The sequence below is a fragment of the Zeugodacus cucurbitae genome, chromosome 3, assembly GCF_028554725.1.
Source record: "Zeugodacus cucurbitae isolate PBARC_wt_2022May chromosome 3, idZeuCucr1.2, whole genome shotgun sequence".
Classification (NCBI taxonomy): domain Eukaryota; kingdom Metazoa; phylum Arthropoda; class Insecta; order Diptera; family Tephritidae; genus Zeugodacus; species Zeugodacus cucurbitae.
Window position 1 is genome coordinate 15210710 of NC_071668.1, and position 26281 is coordinate 15236990.

A 26281-nucleotide genomic window follows, 5' to 3' on the forward strand; every position below is an offset into this window, starting at 1 on the left:
AGCCTGAAATACGTGGAAGGCATGGTCCAGTAAGGGTACGTACTACAATTGCTAAGCAATAGCAAAGCAATATACTAACTAAGAAACTAACTATTAACGCATACATATTTCGCTGATAACGTCAGCGCAGTGCGTACTTGAACGCAACGACGAGTGCAGAGTGTGAGGTAATGATCGAGAGCAACCGAAAGGGCGGTGCAAAACGCATCAACACTTACGCATTTTTGAAATAACGCACTTATGTAAATTAGCTTTTTTCAGACTGATATTTATATGCCTACATTGACGTATACTTACATATATACACATACATACATACATATTTACATATTTGTATGTATAAGCAATAGATGGAGGCCAGGCGGTGGGGCAGTAGAAATCAATTTTGTAATCGAGCGATAAAGAATCTTGCAGAATATGCTATGTGCTAGCTGCTAGCTAGTCAAAAGCTTGTTGCGAAGCGCACGCATTGCGTGTGCACAACAACAACAACAGCGATAGCAAACAGCGAAACGCAGAAAACGCAAAAAAGTAGAAAAAATTCATAAAACGAAAGACGGAAAAGCAAAGCAAAATTAGTGAAAATCAAGCACAAAGCATACTGCTCGCTTACAATAGATTACACTCGCATACAATCACGCATACACTTATAAATATTTTTGTTTAAATTAATGCGAACTTTTGTTGCTGTTCTAAGTGGTTCTCTGTTATTGTTGTTGTTATGTTATGTTATGTTATGCATAACAAAAGTATTTATTATACCTATGTCTGTACATGTATGTTTTTTTTTTTTTTTTTTTTTTTTTTTATAGTAGGGGGAAGCATCGAAAGCCGGAGTGCGGAACTTTAATCCGCTAAACCTAACCTACTCCCAACACAAGACTCTCCCACGGAACCACCGGATTAAGTATTACTTCGTGGGAGTGACTAGACTTTTTAAGTCTCCTCTATAATACGGACTGACTGACGCCTAATCTGTTCTAAATGTCTAAGTTCTGTCATAATAAAAGCTGTTGCGTTGCTAACAGCTTTCCATTTATCGGGAGACTGACACATGAGTGCAGTCAAATTTTCCACCATTAAACTACCTCCTAGGGCAATTTTAAGCCTATCTCTTGTACTTAAAAATCGGGGGCACTCGAAAAATATGTGTTCACAGTCTTCTATGGACTCTGTACACATCGGACAATACGGACTAGTGTCATGACGGAATTTATATAGGTAGCTTCTGAAGCATCCGTGACCACTTAATAATTGGGTCAAGTGGAAATCAAGGTCCCCATGCTGTCTATTTATCCACGAATGGATGTCAGGTATGAGTCTGTGGGTCCACCGTCCTTTAGTTGAAGTTTCCCACCGCTGCTGCCACATTGTTATGCTCTTATTTCTCTCGTCTCTCTTTTTGGTTTCTGTTATTTCTGAGAGTTCGTTTAATCTTGCGAATTCGTCACCCTGGATGTCTATGGGCGGTATACTTGCCAGTAATTCAGCCGCTTCGCTGGATATAGTGCGGAAAGCACTTATTACTCTTATTGCTGAGAGTCGATGTACAACATTTATTGGTTTTGCATACGCTTTTATGTCTAGCGCCTGGACCCATATTGGGGCCGCATATAATATTACGGAGCTCATGGCTTTTGCAATTAAAAAACGCCGGCTGGAACGCACGCAGCCTCTATTTGCCATCATTCTTGATAAGGCGTTATAAATCTTATTTGCTTTATTTGCCGTGTACGCCAAGTGTTCCTTGAATTTAAGCTTAGAGTCTAATATTACCCCTAAATACTTTAACTTTGGCTGTGAAATAATCGCACAATCTCCAATAGTTATGGTTATTTTTTCCTCAAGTTTCCTGGTACTTATAAGCAATACTTCTGTTTTGTGCTCCGCCAGTTCCAAGCTCATGGAAGAGAACCATTGGCGCAGACCATTTATACACTCATTACATTTGTTCTGAAGGTCACCGAGCTGTTTAGATACTGCTACCACAACAAGATCGTCCGCGTATGCAACTAGTTTTACATTTTTTGGTTGTTGTTTTCTCAGCACACCGTCATACACGAGGTTCCATAAGAGCGGACCTAAAACAGAGCCTTGTGGGACTCCACTAGAAATAGAGTAGCTCTTAGTTCCTTCGTCGGTGTCGAAGATCAATCTTCTGTTTTCAAAATAGCTCATAATAATATTTATCAAGTATTTGGGGGCGCGTATTGTATATAATGCTTTGAATATATTTGCCCACTTTGCTGAGTTGAACGCATTCTTTACATCCAGGGTAATCAGCGCACAATATTCTTTTGTACCACCTTTCCACCTTTTGCCACTTACTGCACATTTTGCAGTGTCAACGACTTCTCTTAGCGCGTCGATAGTGGATCTCTTTTTTATGAAGCCGTATTGTCTCTCTGATAGTCCTCCGGCTTCCTGGATTGCAAGCTCCAAGCGGTTTCTTATTATGTTTTCGTACACTTTCCCTATTGTGTCGAGCATACACAGAGGTCGGTACGATGATGGTTCTTCAGGTGGTTTCTTTGGTTTTGGAAGTAAAACCAGACGCTGAACTTTCCAGGGGTCGGGGAACACCCCTTCTTTTATACATGCGTTGTACATTTTAGTAAACAGGGTGGGATTTGAAGTTATGGCTACCTTGAGGGCTCTATTTGGTATACCATCTAATCCTGGCGCTTTGTTGTTTTTAATTTTTTTCGCTATAGCCAATAGTTCTTCTTCCGTAACTAAAAGGGGTGACTCTGTAATATCGTTTCGGTCAGCTCTGGGAATCGGTTCGTGTGTCGGAAATAGTGCTTCGACAACTTTCTTCATGAAGAGGCCGCTTTTAGGTTGTTGCGATTTATTTTTGAACTTCGACATACATATTTTGTATGCAGTTCCCCAGGGATCAATATTTGCTTCCTCGCAGAGCTTTTCAAAGCAGGACTTTTTGCTGCGGGATATGGCTGACTTCAAGAGCTTCTTATGTCTTTTAAATGTTTCTCTAAGGATACCTTCGTTTTCTCTACCCTGGTGGCGCTGTAGGTTACGTCTAGCTGAGTGACAAAGCTTCCTTAACGTGGCAATTTCATCATTCCACCAATATACTGGACGTCGTTTGTTGTGATATTTTGTCCTTCGCATTGTTGCGTCGCATGCTGCGACCAGCTGTCTCCGCAATGCGGTTACCAAGTGGGTGGCGTCTTCGTCAGGTGCCTTTACTGCACTCCAGACTATCTCGAAAACATCAGCATCGAACTCGTTTTGCTTCCAGCTACGTTTCTGAGAAGTGTTTCCTCTCAGGGGTTCCATTTCTCGGAATACTAAGACTTCAGCAATGATAGCCATGTGATCACTATTTGTGAACATGTCTGACACCTCCCACTTCATGTGTCTGCTAAGTGCGTCATTTACAAACATAAGGTCTATTATAGAACCTTTATTACCTTTCTGATATGTGTTTTTTGTACCGCTATTTATTAACGTAAGGCTAGTTTGACTCAAAAACTCTAAAATTAAGCGCCCACGATGGTTTGTACTTCTGCTGCCCCAAGCAGTAGACCATGCATTAAAATCACCTGCTATTATTATAGGCGTTTTGCCTCTAATTTCCAGAGACAGCTCAAGGAGAAGTACATGTATGTGTATGTGTGTGTGTGTAATGCCAACTATAGTTGTTGAAGCAGAAACCTTGAGCTCGCACAACATAATTAAAAGTGCGTACACACACGCATGTGTGTTCCGTTTGCTTAATATAAAGAAATATTTAGATTTTATGTGTGTGTTGCTGCAGACTATATTTGTATTTATACGTCTGTTAATCGGCAGGCCGAAAGCTTCTAGTTTTTTTGTGCGTCAAATTTTGCTGCGTTGACTGAACTTTTTTGTTTCTTTTTTCGAATTTTTTATAATAAAATAAAATAAAAAATTAAAAAAAAAAATAAAATAAAATAAAATAACTAAAAATATTAAAATAAAATAAAATAAAATAACTAAAAAAATTAAAATAAAATAAAATAATAAAATAAATGTATTTCAGTAAAAAGAAAAACTACTATGGACATGTATTCTGTTATGTATTTATTCGCTAGCAATTTTTATTTTTTTGAGTCTTTGTGCGTAAAACTAAAACAGAAAAACTATAAATAAGAAATAACGAGCGCCTTTGGGCGAAGCTTTAAGTAACACCTGTTTTTCATTTTATCATGTGCGAATTCGTAATGTAAAGTATGTACTTTTATGCAATGTACTCAAAGGTCTCTAAACAAAAATAATTTAAAACTTTTTTTTGAAAATTTTGATTAGAAAAAAATTATTTCTAAAAGCTTCCTGAAAATTGGTCGTTTTTTTAATCTTTTTCTTAATTACAGTATACTCTCGAAAAGTAAATCGATTGGTATTTTGGGTAATTTACTTTTTCGAATAATTTACTTTTCCAAATATATACATAAATTATCTGTTTTTATAATATTAAATGCATTTTTAAACTTAAAAAATTCATTCATTTATTTGCTTCAATAAAACATATGGATTTACATGAAAAACATATTTACATTTACATACATACATATGTATTTACTATGAAGAGAAAAAATCTTGAATATTCTTTTGTTTTTTTTTTTCTTTTGCGCTATATTTTTGTACGGCAATTCAAAAAGTCTGACATCTGATTTGCATCGTTTTCATTTTTAAACCAGTGGATCAAGTAGAGTAAGTGTTTTTGCAACATCGTAAAAAACGCTGCTTGCTTCGTTTCGAATTTTTTATCACACTCTCTGAAAAGTAAATTAAAAAATTAAAAAATTTACTTTTTCGAGGTGCATGTGTAATCTTAAAGGTGATTAACTTTTCCGCGATTATTTACTTTCTGAGAATTTACTTTTCGAGAGTATACTGTATAAAAATACATTTTCATAGAACTTTTCCAACATATGCGGGATTTGTCGAAATTTTCATTACATACAAAAGTCATTGATAGTTTATGTTTCGAGTTCAAAAAGAAAACTATTTCTTATTGAATTAAATTTTATTCAATCAACCAACCAACCGAAGAAATCGTATTACATAATTTTAAATTGTTGTATACATAGGCAGGCAACTTATTCTATTTTTCTAAGCATAATGTAACAGCCATTTTAGTTTACTCCATTGCTCTCATACGCAACCTCGTATATGTATGTGTACATAAGCACATAAATACTTGCACAAAAGTTTGCATTCATAGTTTCGACTCAACCGACCAACCAACCGAGTGCGTAGCGCATACACTTGAATGCCCACATATTGTACATGTGGAAAGCTTTTTTGCAGATACGCATGTGCATATACACATCATATACACATACAAACATACAATAGAAATGTGCAAATATGCATGTATACATATTCACTATATTCGCTATGCATTACTACATATTCACATTGCGTTAGCTTTCTGTTAGTTATGCTGTCGTTGCCCGTTCGCAAATCGGCACTTTTCAAATTCTCATACGTTTACACAGCAAAGCAGCAGTGCATATGTGTTACTCTTTCTTTTAATGCTGATTTGTGCATGTATGTATGTGCAATTGTTTGCACAAATAGAAACGCATGTCACAACCGATTTAGAAGCGAAAGCTCAATGGTTTTTGTGCGTTTTGAGCAGTAATTGTGCGATTGAATGGCGGAACGCACTTCTACATGCATACATATATACTTATGTATGTACATTGCATGACTCAATTGTTGTAGTATATATGCTTTCGGTTTATTGCTTGTTGTTTTTGCATTTTGTGCAGCATATGCGTGGATTTTAGTATTTAAATTGAGTTTAGAAGCATAAATGTAAGAATATATTATTGTATATATTTTTATTTATTCATAAATAATAATTTTCACAGTACCGCTAATCTACCCAAAACCGTTATACTACTACATCTACTACAAAAATTAATAAAATTAAAATAAACTGTGTACTGCACCGGTAATGAAAGGTCATAAAATAATGCGCAACATGCAACCGACATAGTGCAACAAACGGTAGCTTGATTCCTACTTGCATATGTTTGTATGGGTTTATGTATCTATGGAAAGATATGTGCATTATTAAAACATTCTAACGTCGTTTTCAGGCGATTGCACTTATCGGTTTCAAAATAAATACGTTTTATTCATGAGCCTATTTATATTTATAAATAACATACCTACTAGCTCGTTGGAATAAAGTAAAGCACATTTTCTCGCTGTTTAATGCCTTTTCTTGGAATGACATTAAAAACAAACAAAAAAAATCATTTTCGACATTGCCCTCAAAATGCAGTTGCAACAGATATAAAACTGAATTGCTTAAGGTAATAAAGTCAACTGCAGCGCGTGTATAGTTTCTATAATGCAACAAATGCACGGTGAGCGTAATTCGGTATCACTATATCACTTAATACGACACATGATGTGTTTTTTTTTTATTTTTTCAAAATTAATTTTTTTGGAAAATAAATTTATTTCGAAGTCAAAATGTTTTCGAAATTATTTTTTTTTTTAATTTAATTTTTTTCGAACTTAAATTATTTTCCAAAATATTTTTTTAAGTTAAAATTGTTTCAAAATATTTTTTTGAGTTAATATTTTTTTTAAATAAATTTTTTTCTAAAAATATATTGTATACTTTTGGAAATTTTTTACTTTAATTTTTAATATATTATAATACTAAGTTAAAATGTTTTCAAAATATTTTATTTTTTCATTTAAAATTCTTTCGAAATATTTATTTTTTTTCTAAAAATATTTATATTCTTTTGGAAGTTTTTTACCTTAATATTATTTATAAATTGAAAATTAATTAGTCTTAAAAAATATTTAAGAAGGAAAGTTTATTACGATTACGTATTAAAATGTTTTTCAAAGTTAATTTTTTTGGAAAAAAATTTTTTCGGAGTCAAAATGTTTTTCGAAATTAAATTTTTTTCGAACTTCAATTTTTTCCCAAAATTTTTATTTAAATTAAAATTTTTTCGAAATATTTTTTTGAAGTTAAATTTTTTCGAAAATAAAATTTTTTCGAATCAAGATTTTTCGAAATTATTATTTTTGTTTTCAATATTTTGTTGTATTATTGTTTCAAAATTTATTGGAAATACATTTAAATATTTCGAAGTCAAAATATTTTTAGAAATTAAATTCCTTTCGAAATTATTTTTTTTTTCAAAATATATTTTTTTTAAATTAATATTTATGATGATTTACGTATTCAATTTTTTTTCTTCAAAAATTAAAATTTATTAATTTTTAATTAAAATACTATACCAACAGTGAAGGAGTTAATTACTACAGCTATCTAGCATGTTTATTTAGAAAATTCTTCAAAAATAATTGCTGCAATAAAATACAAATGTGCGTGCATAAATGCATGCGCAACTGTATATTTGTGTGTATGTATATTTATATGTGAATATATGATTATACAAATGCATAAAGCTATAAATAATAAAAAATTGTGTTACAAGAAGTCGGAAGAAAATTATTACGCACTAAAAAGCTCAACAAAAGTCACGCATACAAACATACACACATATATAAATTTATATGTATGCGTTATGTTCCAACGCTTGTGCATCTAATTAAATGCGGAAGACCCCCAAAAAAAGAGCTGTGCTGCTTGACTGCATGTGTGCATATGTACATACATACAAGCTCATACACAACAATGAGCAGTGTACATATTTATAATAGCAATCAAATAGACGCAACGCAACGAAAACGCACATAGCCCCAAATATAAAAGTAGGTCACCAGCGCACGCTCGCGTCATATTTAGCGATGGCGCGCAACCTAGAAACGCACAAAGTACAGCGACAAAGCGCAGCACATAGAAATGTATATAGATATGTATGTTTGTATGTTTGTTCGTTTGTGCATTTGTAGCAAGCAGCAAGCAGCTAAACATCGAGTCCGCAATAGCTAGCAAGCTATGTTAGCTAGCCGACAATGTCTATATCAGTTGATGGTACTATGATTACAGCAAGCTCTAACGCATTGTAAGTGGGGTTGCATGCTAGCAAGTACATTCATATATATCTACACTTTGGTGTGTGTGATTGTGAAGTTGTAAAATTATATACACAAATGTAAGTGCGTGCGTGTGTTCTTACATGGTTTCGTGTAGGTAGTGCGTCGAAAAATAGCTCAGATGTGCAAGCGTTCCGAAAAAGCTACATAACTGACAGACAGATAATGCAATATACATACATACAAACACACACACATATAATAAAATAAAATAAAATTAGAGCAACATAGTACATGTCGTTGGGGAAAATGGAGCAGTGTGGGGATGCTCGTAATGTAGCAAATGTTATTTTTGTTTTATTACGACAGACGTGAAATATGCAGTCAATTTATGTGTATGCTGCAACATAGCTTAATGTTTAGATACATACATACATATGTATATAAACATATTCTATAAGTACATAATGTCTGTATGTATGAAATATATTTAACCGCGAAACTTTTGTATATTAATTTACACTCATTAATAATGCATGTAAGTATGTATTAAGTTTTGAACTCAGAGCTTCTTCCTCTATAGCGTTTGACCTTTCGATTTAATGATAACTTACATAATTTACGAACATTAATACTAAAATCAATGATTGTGGTATAAAAGAACTTAAGAAGTGTAGAAAATATCGTACAGAATGTTATAAAAGGAAATAACAAAGAAGCCAAAGAGAGCTGTAGAGTCAGTAAGACCTTTAAAATTAGCTTGGGTCGATCAGTGATGGTTCAAGTCTTCAAATATTCATTTCTCTCACAGAAACAGTACTGATCTAAGCTCCCTAAACCCATACTTATAACATATAACAATATTTTTTCTAAGTTTTCCAACGATGCGTGGGCCTATCCATAGATTAGGACGAAAGTAAAAACAGAATCAACGTACAATAGAGTACACTTAATCTGGGTGCCGGGACAATAAAGGGAAGGGAACTGCTTGGTCCAGATCCGTTTTTGGCAGTGGGTCCTTATTCTATACGGGAAATGTTCCGGACAGAAGAAAAGAGGGACAGCGAGAAGCACTGGCGTCTGTCAGCTGAATTGCGCGACTCAAACTGCTTATTGGAGGGTTATAACACAAAAAGATTCAAGTGTTTAATAAACCTCTCAAGCAGCAAGCAAACTAAGGGTAGTGGTGGTAAGCTCAGGAAACAACTACACAACCTGTGCTTGGTCTCGTCGCAGACCTGCCGCTTCTGTGACATGGTGGCTGAAACTCTCCTACACCTACTATTAGAATGTACCATCCCAACAGAGGAGCACATTGTCTCCCTTACTCCAAGTACCATCCTGGAATTTGGTGCTGGGACTAATCGTTGTAGGCATGGAGAGACACTGGTCGCAGTGCATTCCTCTCTTTAATACTCTGTGCTATTCTAAAGACAGAAATGAATTTTAAATAATTTTGAGAGAGGTTAAATGAAAAAGAATGAACATCTCAAGTAACTCAATCGAAGTCTTGCTTAACTGACTCAGCTATTACAGAAGCGACATTATATAGTAGTTAGGGTTACAAAATACAATTCTTGGGCCATGGATTTTACTCCAATTTCCGGCTAACACCAAAAAAAAATGTTGGAGATCGCTCTTTGGTGGTCATAAGCAAAACTCCAGGTGTGAAAGAGCTCCAACTATAATGAAACAATTTTTTTGGAGTATACTCAAAGCTTATATCATAATTAGCCGCCTTGACTATAGTAAGACGATACTGGTTAGAACCCTCACTTTAAACCAAAGTCAAAATGTAGCAAAATTTGGAAGTCAACATCGTAGGAAACTTAGACAAAACGGGTTAGAAAAATCAAAAATTATGTAGACACATCTTCAAGGTAAAGAATTTGTTTATTAAAAAGGCATAGGATAAAATATTTGTTATATTTTTTTATATACACATATTTTTTATTTTTTATATACACATTTTTTTATTTTTTTATATATACATATTTTTTATTTTTTTATATATTTTTTATTTTATTTATTTTTAATCTTTTATACCCATAAGCATACTAAAAAGACGTTATATTTTTTAGTAAATTTTTTGACTCACCTTTTTAGTTTAATTTTGATCGCCGCGAAATCAAATCCGTCTGACTTTTTGTTCAAAATCCGTTAATTTACACCAAATACAACTACACAGTTGATGTGTAAAGTCAAGTTTTTTCAATTTTCATAAATTTTTTTTTCACAATTCTTGTTGTAGCCACTTGTCAACACTTGCAATTTATATGATTACTCACACTCTTTTACTTCTTCGTAATGCTTCGAAATATTTGTTTTAACTTTTCTGATGTTTTATGTTTTTATTTTTGTTGTTGCGCTTTTTGTTTTATCAAAAAACCGAAACGAAATTTTTATGCAAACTTACACACACACATACACAAACACACACAAATTACGCACAGAGTTCGCGGAAAAGAAGCTGATGCTGAATGCTGCTTGTTGAATTATTTATTGTTGTTGTTGTTGTTGCTGTTACTGCGGTTATGTTGCTAACGGCGCGAACTTTGCATTTGTTGTTGTTGCTAATTATTGCATTAATGCGCTTGCTGTGGTCGGTGTTGTTGTTAACGTTATTGTGATTGTTGTTATTGTTGTTGTGTATTAGTATTGCTGCTAGTCCAAACCAATAATTTTGAATATGTTTCCAATTTGTTTACGTTTTCTCGCTTAAATTTGTTTTTGTGGTTTTGTTGTTGTTTTTTTCTTCGCCCCTTCTACTACTACTCTTCTACGCGCTTTGGCTGTTTTCTATGTGCCGCTACGTTTTGTTGGCTGTTAAGTTACTTGAGGGGTATTTCTACGTTTTTGTTGTTTTTGTTGTCACTAAAGTGTGAGTATTAATGTATTATTATTATTATTTTGTTTTCAAATTCTCACTACAGTGTCTACAATTTACATTTTATATACACTGTAAAAAATTCACAACGTTTGATGCGGACGTTTAAATTTTATAAATTTTGTATTTCAATTTAATATTTTTTTAGTTTTTTTTTTGTTTTTAATTATGAAATGTTCATTTACATACATACATACATTAATTGTAATAAGCCGAAATATGTTTTTTTAAATTTATTTTTAATTTTTTTTTCAACTAAATGCCTTTGCCATGCTATATAAATTGTATATGCTTTAATAGTTAATAAGTAATAATAGCAATATATATTTGTTGATATTTATTTATATTTTATTATTATTTTATTTTATATGTATGTTGTATATATGCATAAAATTATTATTTTTTTAAGTATTTTTTTTGTATCCATACGAAATATGTATTTGCTTACGTCACTAAAAAATTTTGTGTGGAATTTACCAAAATAGTTTTTTGTTTTTGTATTTTTAGTTATTATTATTTCATTAGAATTGTATGTTTTTTTGTTTTCTTATTTTTTCATTTAATATCAAACACTTTTACTTTTATTTGTTTTACTTTTTGTTGTTGCGCCAAAAACACTGTTTTGCCAATTTTGAAAAAAGTATGTTTTTTTTTTTATAAAATTTCCATTAATATTTTATTGATTTTCAAATTTGTCCGCCGTAATACTTGAATTGCCATTATTCAGCTTTCAATTGTTGTTATTCTTTTACATAGATTTTCATAAAAGATTTTCAAGTGCGCTCGTATTATCGACATTTTGCTGCACTTCCATTTCTTCGATTTGCCGGCAAATAATTTATTTTTTCAATAATATTATTTATGTAGATATTTTTATGTATTTAGGCCCAATGTTCACTCAATTGCGTATGTGCAAGCACTATTCAGACGAAAATCTGTAAAATTGAAGGGAAAAGTTTGAGGTTATTAAATGTGGTTTTAGGTGTAAATATATAGAAATAAAAAATATTATATTTATATTACAAATTTTCGATAAAGTATAGAATATTATAGCACAATTAAATATCATAATCTTAAATATTTAATATTAAAAACAGTACAGTTGAACTTCCATAACTTGAACTTCTATAACACGAAGTTCTCCATAACTCGAACTATTGAATTGGCAATAGAAGCCAAATTTCATACCAATCACCTTCCATAACTCGGAAGTCTCTTTAAATTGAAGTTTTGTTGTAGATTATGGTGATTCGAGTTCAATTGTATCTCCTTATGTCATGAAGAAAAACTAAAAACGGTTTAAAAATTCTAGTTTCTAGTTACAAATTCCATAGATCTAATCAGGAATTATTATGAGCTATCCAAACATTTGTAAAGAGACACAGTATGTATGTCTCAGAGATTCCTTTTAAACACTATAGAACCTTAATTCCTAATACCGATTTATGTATCAAAAGAAACAGCAGTTCGTAACATTTGGAATAAAAAAAATTCCTAGCTTTCTTAGGGTCTCCAACATCTTATTTCGATACTTCAAATTATAGTTTTCAAACAAATGTTTTTTCAAACTCATCTACAAATATCCATAAATGCTTTCAATAGTTAGGTTAGGTAAAGATGCTGATTCTCGCGACAAGAGTCACCAAGGATCCTAAAGTGAACAGCTTATAGCGTCAATCTTTTGTGATAACAAGATTTCTTGAGCATGGGTAGTGAATATCGTGTATATCAATGAAGTGCTTTGAATTCGTCGTAAATTTGCTGAGGCGGCTAATTCCGATTCCTGCCAATTCGTCTGGTTCTCGAAGACATATTGTTAGGTAAAGAAGCTTATTCCCGCGACAAGAGTCACAAAAGATCCCAACTTGGATAGCTAATAACGTCAATCCTTTGTGAAACCAAGACTTCCTGGCCATTAGTCATGTGAAGGCCCTTATATATCGACGAGGTGCTTTGAAATCGTCGTAAATTTGCAGAGGGAACTTATTTCGATTTCTGCCAATTCACATGGTTCTCGAAGGCATACTTATCAAGCTTTTAAAAATTTTATGGTATTTTTTTAATAGTTTCTAATCGAAATTAAGCCTGTAATTGACCTTTAAAGGATGAAGGTTTACAATATAAATTCTGTTTTCAGATCTGATCTGATTCCTTTGCTTCTTTTTTGGATTGGATGAGTTTTGCTTTCTTTGTTATGGTTCCCAGATATATTATAAGTATATATTAGAACGTTTTGTTATAGAAATGCCCTTTAAGTTTTTTTTTTAAGCGAAAAATGTTGAAACTTATTTTTTCTCAGCTTGCGATTTCTAAATAGGTAGTAATTTCTCTAAAACGCTTTTATCTCCAGAAGAATCTCTCATTCATCGATCTCACCTTCTTTTAATTCTCATTCATTTTTGTACTTTATATTCAGCAAATTTTATATTGGCGGCCACACTTTATTAATGTTTCACCAAAACGGATGAAAATCATCTCAAAGCACCTCAGCAGCACTATCGAGTTTTTAATTATGCAAAACTGCAACTAAAACCAAATAAAATGCAAATGTTGAATTGGAAGAATACACAAAACGCCCTGACTTGCAGCATGGCAGTATGCCTTCAAATGCATACAGAGGACTTTGCGCAACCCCTCGCAACAAACACTTGGCGCGAGTCGCAGGCAACAACGAAAGGGTTAGTTTGTGCCCATTGCACTCATTGAGAGCTGGCTTGCAACACACACACACACACACCCATATGCGATATGTAGCTGCGCTCGTGCATAATGAATGTCCTTTTATGAATATACAACGCTCACAAAATGCATGTGTGTTTGTATGTTTCTTTGTCGGTGTGTTCGTTCGTTCGTTCATTGACTGCAGTTGCAACTTATTGCAAGCGGTGCGCATTCGTTGCGCTTCCAAGTTGATGTGCGCATAGTGCAGGGTGGCGCCTCAAAAGACTCACTGCATAACAAACATATCTACATATGTGTGTTTGGGTGTGTAGCAAACTTGTTCGTAAGGCACTTTTGCACGCGCACGTTTCGCTCACACTGTGCTGCACTGCTGCTGATGTGCTAAGCGCAATCTAACAAACACACATCCATATAGTGGTATATGCTCTTTGTTGTTGTATTGTGCAATTGTCCTTTCATGTTTCCTGCGCGTGTTGTGCCGTGTTGCCGTTGCCGTTTGGCAAGTAGACCATTTATTTGTTATTCAATGATGTTGGTGCTGTTGTTGTTGTTGTTGCTGGCGCTTGAATAATGCAGATGCGCGCATTACTTTACATGAAAATTGTTTTTTTATGCTTTCATTCCTTTTTGTGTTTCCTTCTTTTCACATATTCATTATTTCTCATGCTTCTGCAGTTTTTGCCTTTACTTGTTTTTATAGTTGTAGTTGTATTTGCTATATGCCTGAGGGCAAAATCTGTGCAGTTGCAACGCGAATTCTTGTTGACTGGCTTGGCTGCTAAGTTTTGCAGCAGCAAATGCTTACCGCTGTGCTGTGCTGTGTGGCCACTGCTGCATGAATGTAGTTGTTGGTTTTGCTGTTTTTGTTGCTAAAAGGGGTGAGAAAAGCATCGCGGCCGTATGCAAGTTTGCAGCAACCCCATTTTTTCTTCCGGTTTCTTACTTTTAAGCCTATGGTTGTTGTTGTTGGCAGGGCGCCACAGGCGTACTTCTACTATCGCTACTTCTTCCTCTTCTAGTTCCACTTCGTTTTTCCTCGCATGCATTTATAGACACACACACATATACTCGGTAGATTTGCCAGTTACTGCATACACACTTTGCCTTGCTTTGCCAACACAGGCGAATTTCATTTTCGTTTGCTTTTTCTACTACTCCTTCGTTTATTTATTTTCTTTTGCTCTTTTTTTGCACTGCTATGCGTAGTAACTGCATTTTTTTTTTTTTGGTTTGTCTTCAGCTGAATTTTGCTTTCACAGCGCACTTTTTGCGGAATTTTCACTCGAATACCAAAATTTTCCAATTGCATACTTTTCGGGGTTGAGTAGGCGGCGGCGTTGCGGGGGGTGGTGGAAAATGCGTTGAATGGTTGGGCGTTTTTATTGTGTGCTGATTTGGAATTTAGTGCACAAATGCTTATTGATTTTTATCGTGGAGAGCGCATAATTTACGTTTTGCTTTGTTGCTGTATTATTTCTTTCATTTCAGGGCAAGTAGGTATAGGGTGGTTTAGTGTTTAAAAAGTATTAGAGGAAAGCTATCGTATAGTTTTGATAAGAAAATTATTGTTTTTCTAAAGGGAATAATTTTGTAAATAATTACATTTAAGTCACATCTTCGTTGATAAATATGCTTCTCAATTGAACCTTAATTACTGGAGGTTTACGGAAAATTGTGGACCGATTATGAACTACTAAAAGAGCTTTCGGGTGTTTATTACTATATGTGTTTTAGTGCTTTGGAATAGATTATGTAAGCCTTTGGAAGTGATATGACTCTGGGATAATTTTTAATTGATTTAAAAGAGAGGCTTTTAAGTCTTTTGATTAGTAAAAAGTTAGCTCAAATTCAATTTTTTAATTAAAACTGAATATATGTGAGCCAATTTGTAAGGAAAGTTTTCCAAAACAACACTGTATCGAAAAAAAAAAAATTTAATTCAATCGGAATCGTTTGATTATTTTCTTTTAAAATAATAGAACTAAATTTAATTTAATTTATTAACCAAATTTTATTAAAAAATTATTTAGAAATTTTATTTAAAAAAAATTTAGAAATTTTATTAAAAAAAGTTAATTAGAAATTTTATTTAAAAAAAATATTTAGATATTCCATTAAAAGAAATAATTTAGAAATGTTATTAAAAAAAATTATTATAAATTTATTTAAAAATTATTATAAATTTGGGGAAAACTTTAGTATACCGTCCCACGATTTCGGGGTTAAAATAGATATGGGCGGATAGAGGGGGATCTCCAGATCACGAATATATATAATTATTGCCGCCGCAAACTTATAGTTTCTGAGTTATTTGCAATTTAAGATTTAAAATTAACAATTTTCAACACGTTATTTCTCACTGTATATTGAATTGTTCACATATATTTTGCACTTTAAATATATTTACACTTCATTAATTTGTTTCTACATATTTATTTTTAACAAATTATATCAAAATTTGCTGTAAATAAACATTTAATTTTATGCAGAATTCTGTTTATTTGTAAAATAACAAAACGGTTGCAAGATGACAGAACATAAGTGTTGCCACATGCATCGATTAAAAATAATCAAAATGAATAAAATTCCCAAAATGAAGAAAACAAATACCCAATAAATAGTTATTAAGTAAACATTCTAACTACAAAAAAATACCAAGGTTTCAAAATTTATAAGTGCTTCAAAAAAATAACCCTGGTCGAGCCAACACCGGGAGTTATCAAAGAGGTGGAATAACAAGTTCTTCCGCGTAGAACTACTTTCTGCAGAGGCGGCCTTCGGCCGCGCTTCAAAAAAATAACCCTGGTCGAGCCAACACCGGGAGTTATCAAAGAGGTGGAATAACAAGTTCTTCCGCGTAGAACTACTTTCTGTAGAGGCGGCCTTCGGCCGCGCTTCAAAAAAATAACCCTGGTCGAGCCAACACCGGGAGTTATCAAAGAGGTGGAATAACAAGTTCTTCCGCGTAGAACTACTTTCTGCAGAGGCGGCCTTCGGCCGCGCTTCAAAAAAATAACCCTGGTCGAGCCAACACCGGGAGTTATCAAAGAGAGGGAAATGGAAAGTTTTTTCGCGTACAACTACTTTCTGCACTGGCGGCCTTTGGCCGCGCTTCAAAAAAATAACCCTGGTCGAACCAACACCGGATATTATCAAAATATGGGAAATAATAAAATAATTTACATTACACATTACATGCATTATGTTTATTGTATTTGGGATATAATCTTTCTTTTTCATTATTGTGATTCTTATAATTCGTTTACAAAATATGTGATATGGTAACACCTATTTTGTGTCAGAATGCAACTCTTTTATATTGTAAAAATAAACAAAATTGTGCAAAAAGTAAAATGCTTATTTACAGCATATTTTAATATAATTGGTTAAAAATAAATATTTATAAACAAATGTGTGAAGTGTAAATATATTTAAAGTGCAAAATATATGTGGAAAATTCAATATACAGTGAGAAATAACGAGTTAAAAATTATTAATTTTAAATCTTAAATTGCAAATAACTCAGAAACTATAAGTTTGCGGCGGCAATAATTATATATATTCGTGATCTGGAGATCCTCCTCTATCCGCCCATATCCATTTTAACCCCGAAATCGTGGGACGGTATACTTAAGCCGACCCTAAATTTGTTTAAAAATTTTTTTTAAGAATTTTATTTGTAAAATAATTTAAAAATTTTATTTAAAAAAATTATTTAGAAATTTTATTTGAAAAATAATTTAGAAATTATTTTTATTTTTTTTTTTAACTATTTAAAAAAATGTATTTCATTCAAAAACGATTTTGTGAAAAAATATTTTTTGTAATTTGTATACAACATTTCTTTTAGAATTTTTGGGTTTAAATTTGTTTCGATTTTAAATTTTTTTATTTATTTTTTTTCTAAATTTTTGCAATTTTTTAGTGCTTTGTTTTTTCAATATATTGTCCGTTCTTGCCATTAACTATTTTTATGCACCATCATTATTGGTATGAGAGACATTCTGATTTGTTGCGCGCTTTTATCTTTGAGCTCAAACTTTACACACCCACCAAAAATTCATAGGCACACACACAATAACGCCATAACATAATATTTATTTTATATATAAAATATACACTGCTCTGATAGATGAAAACAAATCACTGAGTTTGAAAATATTTTTAAAATATATATTTATATTATTTTATTTATTATATACACTTTTGAAATATTTATTATTTTTTTATATCAAAATGTTCAATATATATTTCTTGTCACAAAATTATGAAATTTACATATTTTTATATACAAAATTGAATAGTTCACAAAACTGGTAACAATTTGAAGTATTTAAATAAAAAAAAATCACATTTTCTTTGAAGTAAAAAAATAAATATTTTTAACAAAAGTTCAGTCTTTGTTTTTCCGAAATAATAATAAGAATTTGTGTGCTCTTCTTTAAAACTAAAAAAAAAAAAACAATTTTTTATATAATTGTTCATGCGCCTTTATAAAGCGCGCTTTTTTAAAGCTTTTTTTGATACTATTTCACTGATTTCCATTTAGTTAAATAATCATTAGTTTTACAATACGAGTATTCCACACTGTATTTAATTATTTAAATACTAATCTTTGGAACACATTTTATTTTATTTATTAATTTACAAGTCACTAAAAACAAGCAGTTTTTATGAATTTTTTAACAAATATACATTTTTTCACAATTTTTAATTTTCACAATCGTAAAATATATTAAAAAAAACGTTATTTTATACAATTTTATTTCAGTACTTTCGGAAAGTCACAATTTTTCCACTCAATTCTGAAATAAGTCACATTTTGGCGAGTCACTTGCAAGCCGCACTTAGGAACAAAAAAAACTTTCCATAACATAAAATATATCTACTTATGTACATATGTATATAAGTATTTTTTCAATAAAATTCACTTCCGTACTTTGCATATAATATATGGAATTCTTGTTGGCTCCTTCTTCACTGCTGCATACTTTTGACGCCTTCGTCTGCTTGCTGCTGCTGCTGCGGCCGATTTAAATTTTCCTTTTCAGCATAAAAACTTGAACTTTGCTGGCATTGCACTTCATGCATTTTACATACATTTTGTTTAACCGATTTCAATTTAATTCAATTATTTGTATTTTTACTTTTGTTTGCTTTCTTTTTGCTTCAACTCGAAACACAACATTCAAACTCGAATTCGTTAATTCGATTCGCTTTGACTTTTACCGCGAATTGTCGTTTCCGCTACTATTGCATTTTAGCTTATTTTCTTTTATTTCTTTTTGAATAAGAACAGAAAATAAATTTGTTGGTCGTTTTCTTTTCTATTATTTTTTTTGTTGTTTGGTTGTATTAAAATATAGTTTATTTTTATTGTTGTATTGTTGTAAACGCGTTTTGTTTGTGGTTTGTTTTTAAATCAAAAAAATTTCTATTTAATAAATGTTTGTTTATAATTTTTTGTTGTTGTTGTGTATTTAATAAACTTTGTTTTTTTTTGTTTGTTTAAATATTTGTTGTGTAAAAATTTGTTAGAAGAAAAACGTTACGAGACGAGTGCGCACACACTGGATGCGAGCGAGCACCTCCGAAACCTGGGGCCGAATTAGACGAACAGAATTTCATAAATTGCGTTTTTGGCCCACCAACCAACCGAGCGAGCATGCGAGCAGCGAAGTAACCAAAACATCCACCGTCCAAGTCAATTCAATATACATAATAGCAGCAACACAACGCAGCGCAGCGCAGCACGCAATGGCAGCGCAAATCAACCACCGCATTGCCAAAGCACAACGTGAGGAGAGAGAGAGCGAAATGCAGAGAAAAAAGCATTAGCAAAAGCACTGCGCTCCGCTACACACACTGCTCCGCAAACGCAATCGGCGTTTGCTGCAAAGCGCACTCTACGCAGAGCACATACATGTTTACATATAAGAAACAGCTATTTACGAGCGACCGCTGAGCAAGAATACTAGGAAGCACAAATGCGCACCGCCTCAACATACGTGCACACTCATACACTTGTGTGTGTGTGCTTTTTGTTACGCACACACTTATGCACGTTGCTAAAAATACTCAGCTACGCGATTGCACAATCTCATCGGGCACCACACGAACATGAACACCAACACCACGATGATGCAAATGCGTTGCTGCACGGAGATTTCCTAGCTGCTTTTGCTTTATGCAAAAAATAGCAAGTGGCCATACGCCGCGTAAAAGCAGAGAATGACAACTGAGTAAAATTGTGGGCTTTGCGAGTGCTTTGCGTTAAAATTGAGAGCGCGTGAGCGCACAGTGTAGCAGCATTTGCTGCAAGCTAGATCGTTAGAAGAGACCTAATGCAAAGCATTTGGATTTCGCTGGTTGGTTAAGACGGTGGGCCCGAAATGTAAAAAAAACTGATATGACTTTTAAAAGGCTCTACAGTTAATAGAAAGCTTTCTGGGTTACTGAAAATCGGCTATATTTTGGTTTTTGAATATAGACAGACTTCGTAACTCATCCAATACGAAAGGAATCATTTAGGGTTGTTGTGGAATCTGATAGTTGTCGGAATCATAATTCAAATCCACAAAAAATGCTGGTTGATGTAAAGAATTCTGATATTATTGGTTCTATGTTCCAATCAGAAATTTTATTAGCTTTAGGTGTCATGGAAACCAATTTTATCCGTTTCACTATCAGAAACAAACCAAGAAATATTTTGTTAAAATTTATGTTGATTTGTCGTTAAAACACTTTGGAAAAAAAAATTACTATTAAAAGAGAAGATACGAACGCTAAATGGCGTAATTATTGAATTTAACGTAAATAATCAAAATATTCTAAGAAGTTCACAAAATAGATAATTAGGATTAGAACGTGGAAATATCTAACTTTTTACATAAAATTTAAATACTAATTTCATGTGTACATTTTTACAATAATATAAAAACCACTTTCGACTTCCCTTGAGCACAAAGCAAATTACTAGGATTCCCTCAAACTTATTTTTGCGCTACTTTCATTTTCCAATAAAATAAGAGCTAATTTTAATTATTAACTATTTTTAAGTAATAAGTGAATAAAATTCCAAAAAAAAAAATTGTCTTGCTAATTTTGCCCCATGAATAAATAAGGGGCAAAGCTGATTCGAATATTGGTTTAGCTTATATTGGAATAGGTGAAGATCCAATTGGATTCTGTGACACCATTGAAAATCAGAATTGGTTTGCTATTCTGACATTCAGCAAAACTGTCTTGGATTTAAAAAAAACCCTGACTATCCTAATTACCTTCTCTCGGATATCTTTACAATCTACTTTAATATATTTATTGCCAGAAAAAATCCTCTCTATGTATTATCTATATTTATTTTTTATTTACAGGCTCTGCGGTAATACATATATAAAGTGAAGTTAAATTGAATAAAAATTGTGTACATAGTGCAAATTAAAGTCGAAAAAAAATGAGAATGTAAATTTCGTAATATATGCAGATAGTGTTAGTAAATATCCTCAAGTCAATAATGAAAATATGAAAATATAAATCTGCATTTATAAAGTGTGTTATAAAAAAATCAGTGTTAAAGAAAAAAGTTGTGTGTGTGTTTTTATGATAATGCAAATAATCTAAGCAGAGCGTCATCATCATCGTCATATTAAATCGCTAGTGAGTTCATTCAAACATTCATAATTAATAGACATATTAAAAAATTAATATATGCATTAGTAAGTTAAGCTATAAGCTATAAAACGTCATTCTATAATTTTTGTATACCCAATTTACATAATTTCCTAAAGAAATATCGATAAATTTATATGCAGGCCATTGTTTAAACTTATAAAAATATTTAAATATCAGAATTATGAGCTTTATGAACTGTAGATGATAATATTATGTTGTTGACCACAAAAATATATTTTAGGAACGCGGAATGTCTGAAAGTTTAGGTCTTTTAACGAAAGGTATCACGAAATTTCGAGATAATCGCGTTCACAGTTTAAGTACTTCACAATATGTACTCTGGGTCACTCCATTATTTAAGCTATAATAGTCCTTAATAGTTGAGACTTTTTTCTCGTCAGTACAAGCTCAACATATCATCAGCTTATCGACGCAAAAAAAATATATATTTTATTAATTTTATATGAACTTCCCCTTTAATTAAAATCTAAAAAATAGTAAATAAATAAAAAAATTGAATTTGAAATATTTTCGCTTGCATTTGTTATTATTTTTTACTATAATATTCGAAAAACAGTCCACTGTACTCCCCATGCTGCTTGCTGCCGCGCAACATTTTCATTTGTCGCACAATGTATTCTTCTTTCTCGTTGAAATTCGCGCTTTGCAAAGTTGTTTGGCTACTCCATTGTTTTTGGCTGTTATTCTTATGCCGTTTTTGCTGTGGACATTTATTTGTTTTTGTGTGTTTGCTTTGCTAGCAGCTACGTTGCAAATGCAAAGGGCATATTCTTTTTCCACACACACCAATACAATTTAACGGTGAGAGGGAGAGCGAGTGGTGTTCTCATACGCTTAGCAGTTGTATTTGCTACCGCTTTGCTCTCTCTGCTTTGCTTTGCAAAATGCCACTGCGACTCTCAGTGAATGCCAATTGGATTTTGTATTTGTGTGAGAGCACTTTTGGTGGCAGCGCTGTCAGCGTCGCTGCGACGCCTGCATTGTAGCAATTTTGTGCTTGCAATTTGCTGCATACAGCATTGATTCGTTTCTGCATTTACTCGTTCACATAATAGAGGGGTAGTAAAGTGTATGTATGTAAATATGTAAATGCAAATATTTATTATATACAGGCTTATATATATATTGACTGTGTACGGAAAGCTTCGAGTTTGTGCAGCAAATTTAATTGATTGCAGCATTTCGTGCCACTTGCTCCTTTATGAAACTTATTTCTTTGAATTATTTAATGCATATTTTGGAAGGTGTAGATATGAACATTTGACCATATGGACAAGATATATGATTTTCTATATAAAATAACGTACCTAGGCTTTAATTAATTACAGCTAAAATATGATGTTATTTTTAAACTACATAATTTGATAACCTTTTTTTCGAAAAATAGGGGTAAGCTGTAGCGTACTTTCATCGTTTGAAAGAGATGGGGCACATGAAGTAAATAGTCTTGCATACAACTACTACAACATAAATGCAATAACAATTGCAAAAGCACTGCGCTGCCGAGAAGAACACAAAACCACACTTGCGTGAATATACATATTTCCTCTCCATTGAGAGTGCATAGCAAATAGCAATAGCATTTCCCCTCGCACTCACACAAACAACCGCTTCTTTTTTTTCTTTTCTTTGCTTTTTGCATAGCTTTAGCGGTTAAAAATGTGCTAAAAAACTTGAATCTTCTAATGTGCCTCTTCTCATAGAGAGCAATCTCTCTCTACAAAAACACAAAAATTTGAAGAGAGCGCAAATATGCAGCAGAGCGTGATCGCTGCGCTGGAGTGGAAAGCTTAAAATACTACTCAGCATTGTTGTTGTTGCACGCACAGCGCCTAGGGCCTAGGCCTATGCGTTTCGGAAGTGTGAGTTGTTGTTGTTTATGCGCTCTGAGCAATTTGTGCGTTTTTGCTCTGCCAATATTTGTTGTTGTGTGTGTCAGTATATTTGTCATATGACTGTGTGTGTGTATGAAAATGTACGTTTGCCGGTCCTTGCCGCCCAGCCCCTTTTTACTCTTGTGTGTGTAGCTTCCATTGCCATCGCAACTTTGGCTTCCCCATTTTTAGTTATCGCACTGAGCGCTTTTCGCCCGCTCGGTGTCGCCAAAAAAGTGCGTTTCGGCTGCATCCCCCCAACCCACGCCTTCTCGCCTTGTGTGTGTATTGCGTGCGCTGCGTATTCTGCTATAGTATTTGTACGAGCGCCACTGCAGAATTCGTTTAAGTAGAAGACCGCCAACGCTGCTTTGGAGGTGGTCCTCACGCCGCTAACAGTGTAGTGGGGAGCATATGAATACAGATTGTGGGAAAAGTTGTGGCCCAATTAAGTGGGTAGTAGAGTCTTTTGGAATAATTACTAAGGGATAAATACTGTCAATTGATTTCAAGTAATATAAGGTACGGCTTTTATTTTCATTCAAATTTTTATTTAATTGTGAAATATAATCTTAGTTTTACTTGGATTTCACGGCTAAAAAATCGATTTTTATTTATTTATTGTCTTATTAAATTCGACACCATGTTCTAGTATATGTAGTTCTAAAATTTCGATTCGAGTTTTAGTTTTGGAGATACAGTCTGAAAAAATTGCACGCTCCAGGGTAGCTTTATTGTCCCTTCCAAACATTAAACGTGGTTTTTTCGAAACTGTGTTTTCAAAGTCGGTTGTCAAGGATTCTCGAGAGCTACTCAACCGACCTTGAGGGGATTTTAGGCTAGATCTTCGAGATACAATTTACAAGGACTATGATTTTTTAATTACAACTATTACTTTCATTACTAGACATTTTTGCCAATTGGCGAATCTGTCCAAATTTGTTTTCAAAAACAATGTATTTTTAAGATAATAAAAAGGTTGAAATAAATATTAAGTTTTTAATACAAAAAAAATTGAGGAAATAAAAATATCAAAGTTCAAAAATGCGAACTCAAAATAAATTATTGCACAGTAAAATGTGGTGAAAAAATGAAAGGAGAGAATTGCTTTTAAATATTAACTAGTTAAAAAAATATTTAGTCAGAAAACAGCGAACATTGTAGTATATAGTATAGCAGTAGTTAAAGTTCATATCCTGTTGTTGGAATTGCTGCAGGACCGAAAAATGTGGTCTGTTGTCGTGTCCCTCTAGTTGTTTAGTTAAGGTTATGTAACGGGTGTTTTTTAGACACTTGGTTTTAAATTAGGCAATACCTTTCTCGTAGTTTGTCTTTTTGACAGATGTTCTTTGATGCATGCCCAGTTTGGTTTGTCACTATATAATGAACATACTACGGAACAACGTTTGTTGCTGACATACGGCCCGAATTGCTACAATCTTTCCATTGAATATTTTATACTATTTTAGAATGTTTTCACCCATCTTCCAATCTATTTATTATTGATTTCTGAATATGAAAATAAAATAAATAATATATTCGCTTACTTTTGTGTCGGACTGTATAACTAAGCAAACTTTGCACTACCACATGCGCTTTTCTCCATTTTTGTTCGCACAGTTTCGCAGCACATTTTACACTCCCCACTTATGTACTATATGTATGTAATTATGTTGGTTTGCACATATTTCTACACTGACTGCTATACCTGCTGCCTAAAACTTAAATTTCGTCTATGCGATGCGTTGCTCTGCAGCAAAAATTCACCTACCTGCACCTGCCCACTACACACAAACAAATACACATGTATGCGTATGAAAATACATACGCACAATTGCTAGCTAGCAACTAGTATATGCCATTCCGCCACTTCAACATCGAGCGCTTTGCTGCCTCTGCTAACATTGCTCCACTTATGGCGCTGCCAGCGTTGCTGCGCCACTTTTGCACGCACTCTACCCAACTCAGGCAAGCAGGCAGGCGGTCCATTTCGGGTTTGCAAGTGGTTGTACATACATATATACATACAAATATTCAAGTATTGTATGTATTTTGGTATAGAAAATTCAATGTGCATGTAGTTGTTGTTCTTGGTGTACGCATTTTTAATGCTTTGCAAGCATTTGCCGCTCCACTGAGGCAAGCGAGCTTTGAATGGAAGTGAAGTAAGGAGCGGTCGTAGAAACGCATTTTTTGCAGAGTAACTTTGCTATTTGCGCTGCAAGGGGCATGCTTATGTACTTATATATATACATATGTATTAATATGTGTGTATATAAGACGTTAGTGCCAATAGCAATGACAGCAAGAGCAAAAGTTATGCGCTATATTTTCACAGCAGAAGTAACGGCAGCAAATGTGGGCAATGTGGCAACGTTAGGCGCGGGTTGCTAGCCAAAATGACTGTCCAATTGGCCGACGCACTGACGCATTGACGAATGGACGATCTCGCGCTGCTTACGGTCGCTTTTCCGCATTTTGCTTTGCTGTGCGTTTCTAATGCTTGAAAAATTGGGTTTACTGGCATTGTTGTTGTTGTCACTGCTGTTTGCTTATTCATTCGCCTACATTTCCTGCGCTTTTTTGCATTTTGTTGCCAGCCTGCCAACTGCTGCCTGCTGTCTTGGTGCGTGTGCTGCGTTTTTATGCTGCTTGTTTCTATACATACATATGCATACTTGTATGTACATATATGTGTGCAATTTCCAAGTATTCGCTTTTTTATATATAAGTAGTTTGTATGCTTGTGTGGTCTTTTTGGTTTTAGAAACTTTTCAACGCTTATTTACTATGTACTTTGCACTATGTGCCTATTATGCACACGCACTCGCACGCATCGCTGATTCTACACACAACCATACATACTTACATACATATATAGATATGTATTCATACATGCAGTCCTAACTACATGCATACAATTTGTGGCCCAACAAGTTGCTGCTGCTAACTAACTAGCAGTGACAGCTTTTTTTCTTGCTTATTCAATGTTGTTGCTGCGATTTGGGGCCTGCTGCGTTCGCAAGCATTAGTAGCGTACATATATACATACATATACATATGTATGTACAAATGCATGTATGTATTGCTGCAGCTTAACAACAATTATTTCTGTGTGTGCGCTTGTTGTTGCTGCTGTTGTATTCTGTGAATTTGCTTTGAAACGGAAATA

At 33.4% G+C, this 26281-nt stretch overlaps 1 protein-coding gene across 1 annotated transcript in view; it reads right to left on the reverse strand.

Annotated features, from left to right (window-relative positions):
- Positions 1 to 11101, reverse strand: part of LOC105216280 (zinc finger protein chinmo) — an 84114-nt gene extending 73013 nt beyond the window's left edge. The window contains exon 1 of the mRNA XM_029042883.2: positions 10073 to 11101. The gene's annotated coding sequence lies outside the window, so the exon portion shown is untranslated. The remainder of the gene's footprint in view (positions 1 to 10072) is intronic.
- Between the last annotated feature and the right edge of the window lie 15180 nt (positions 11102 to 26281).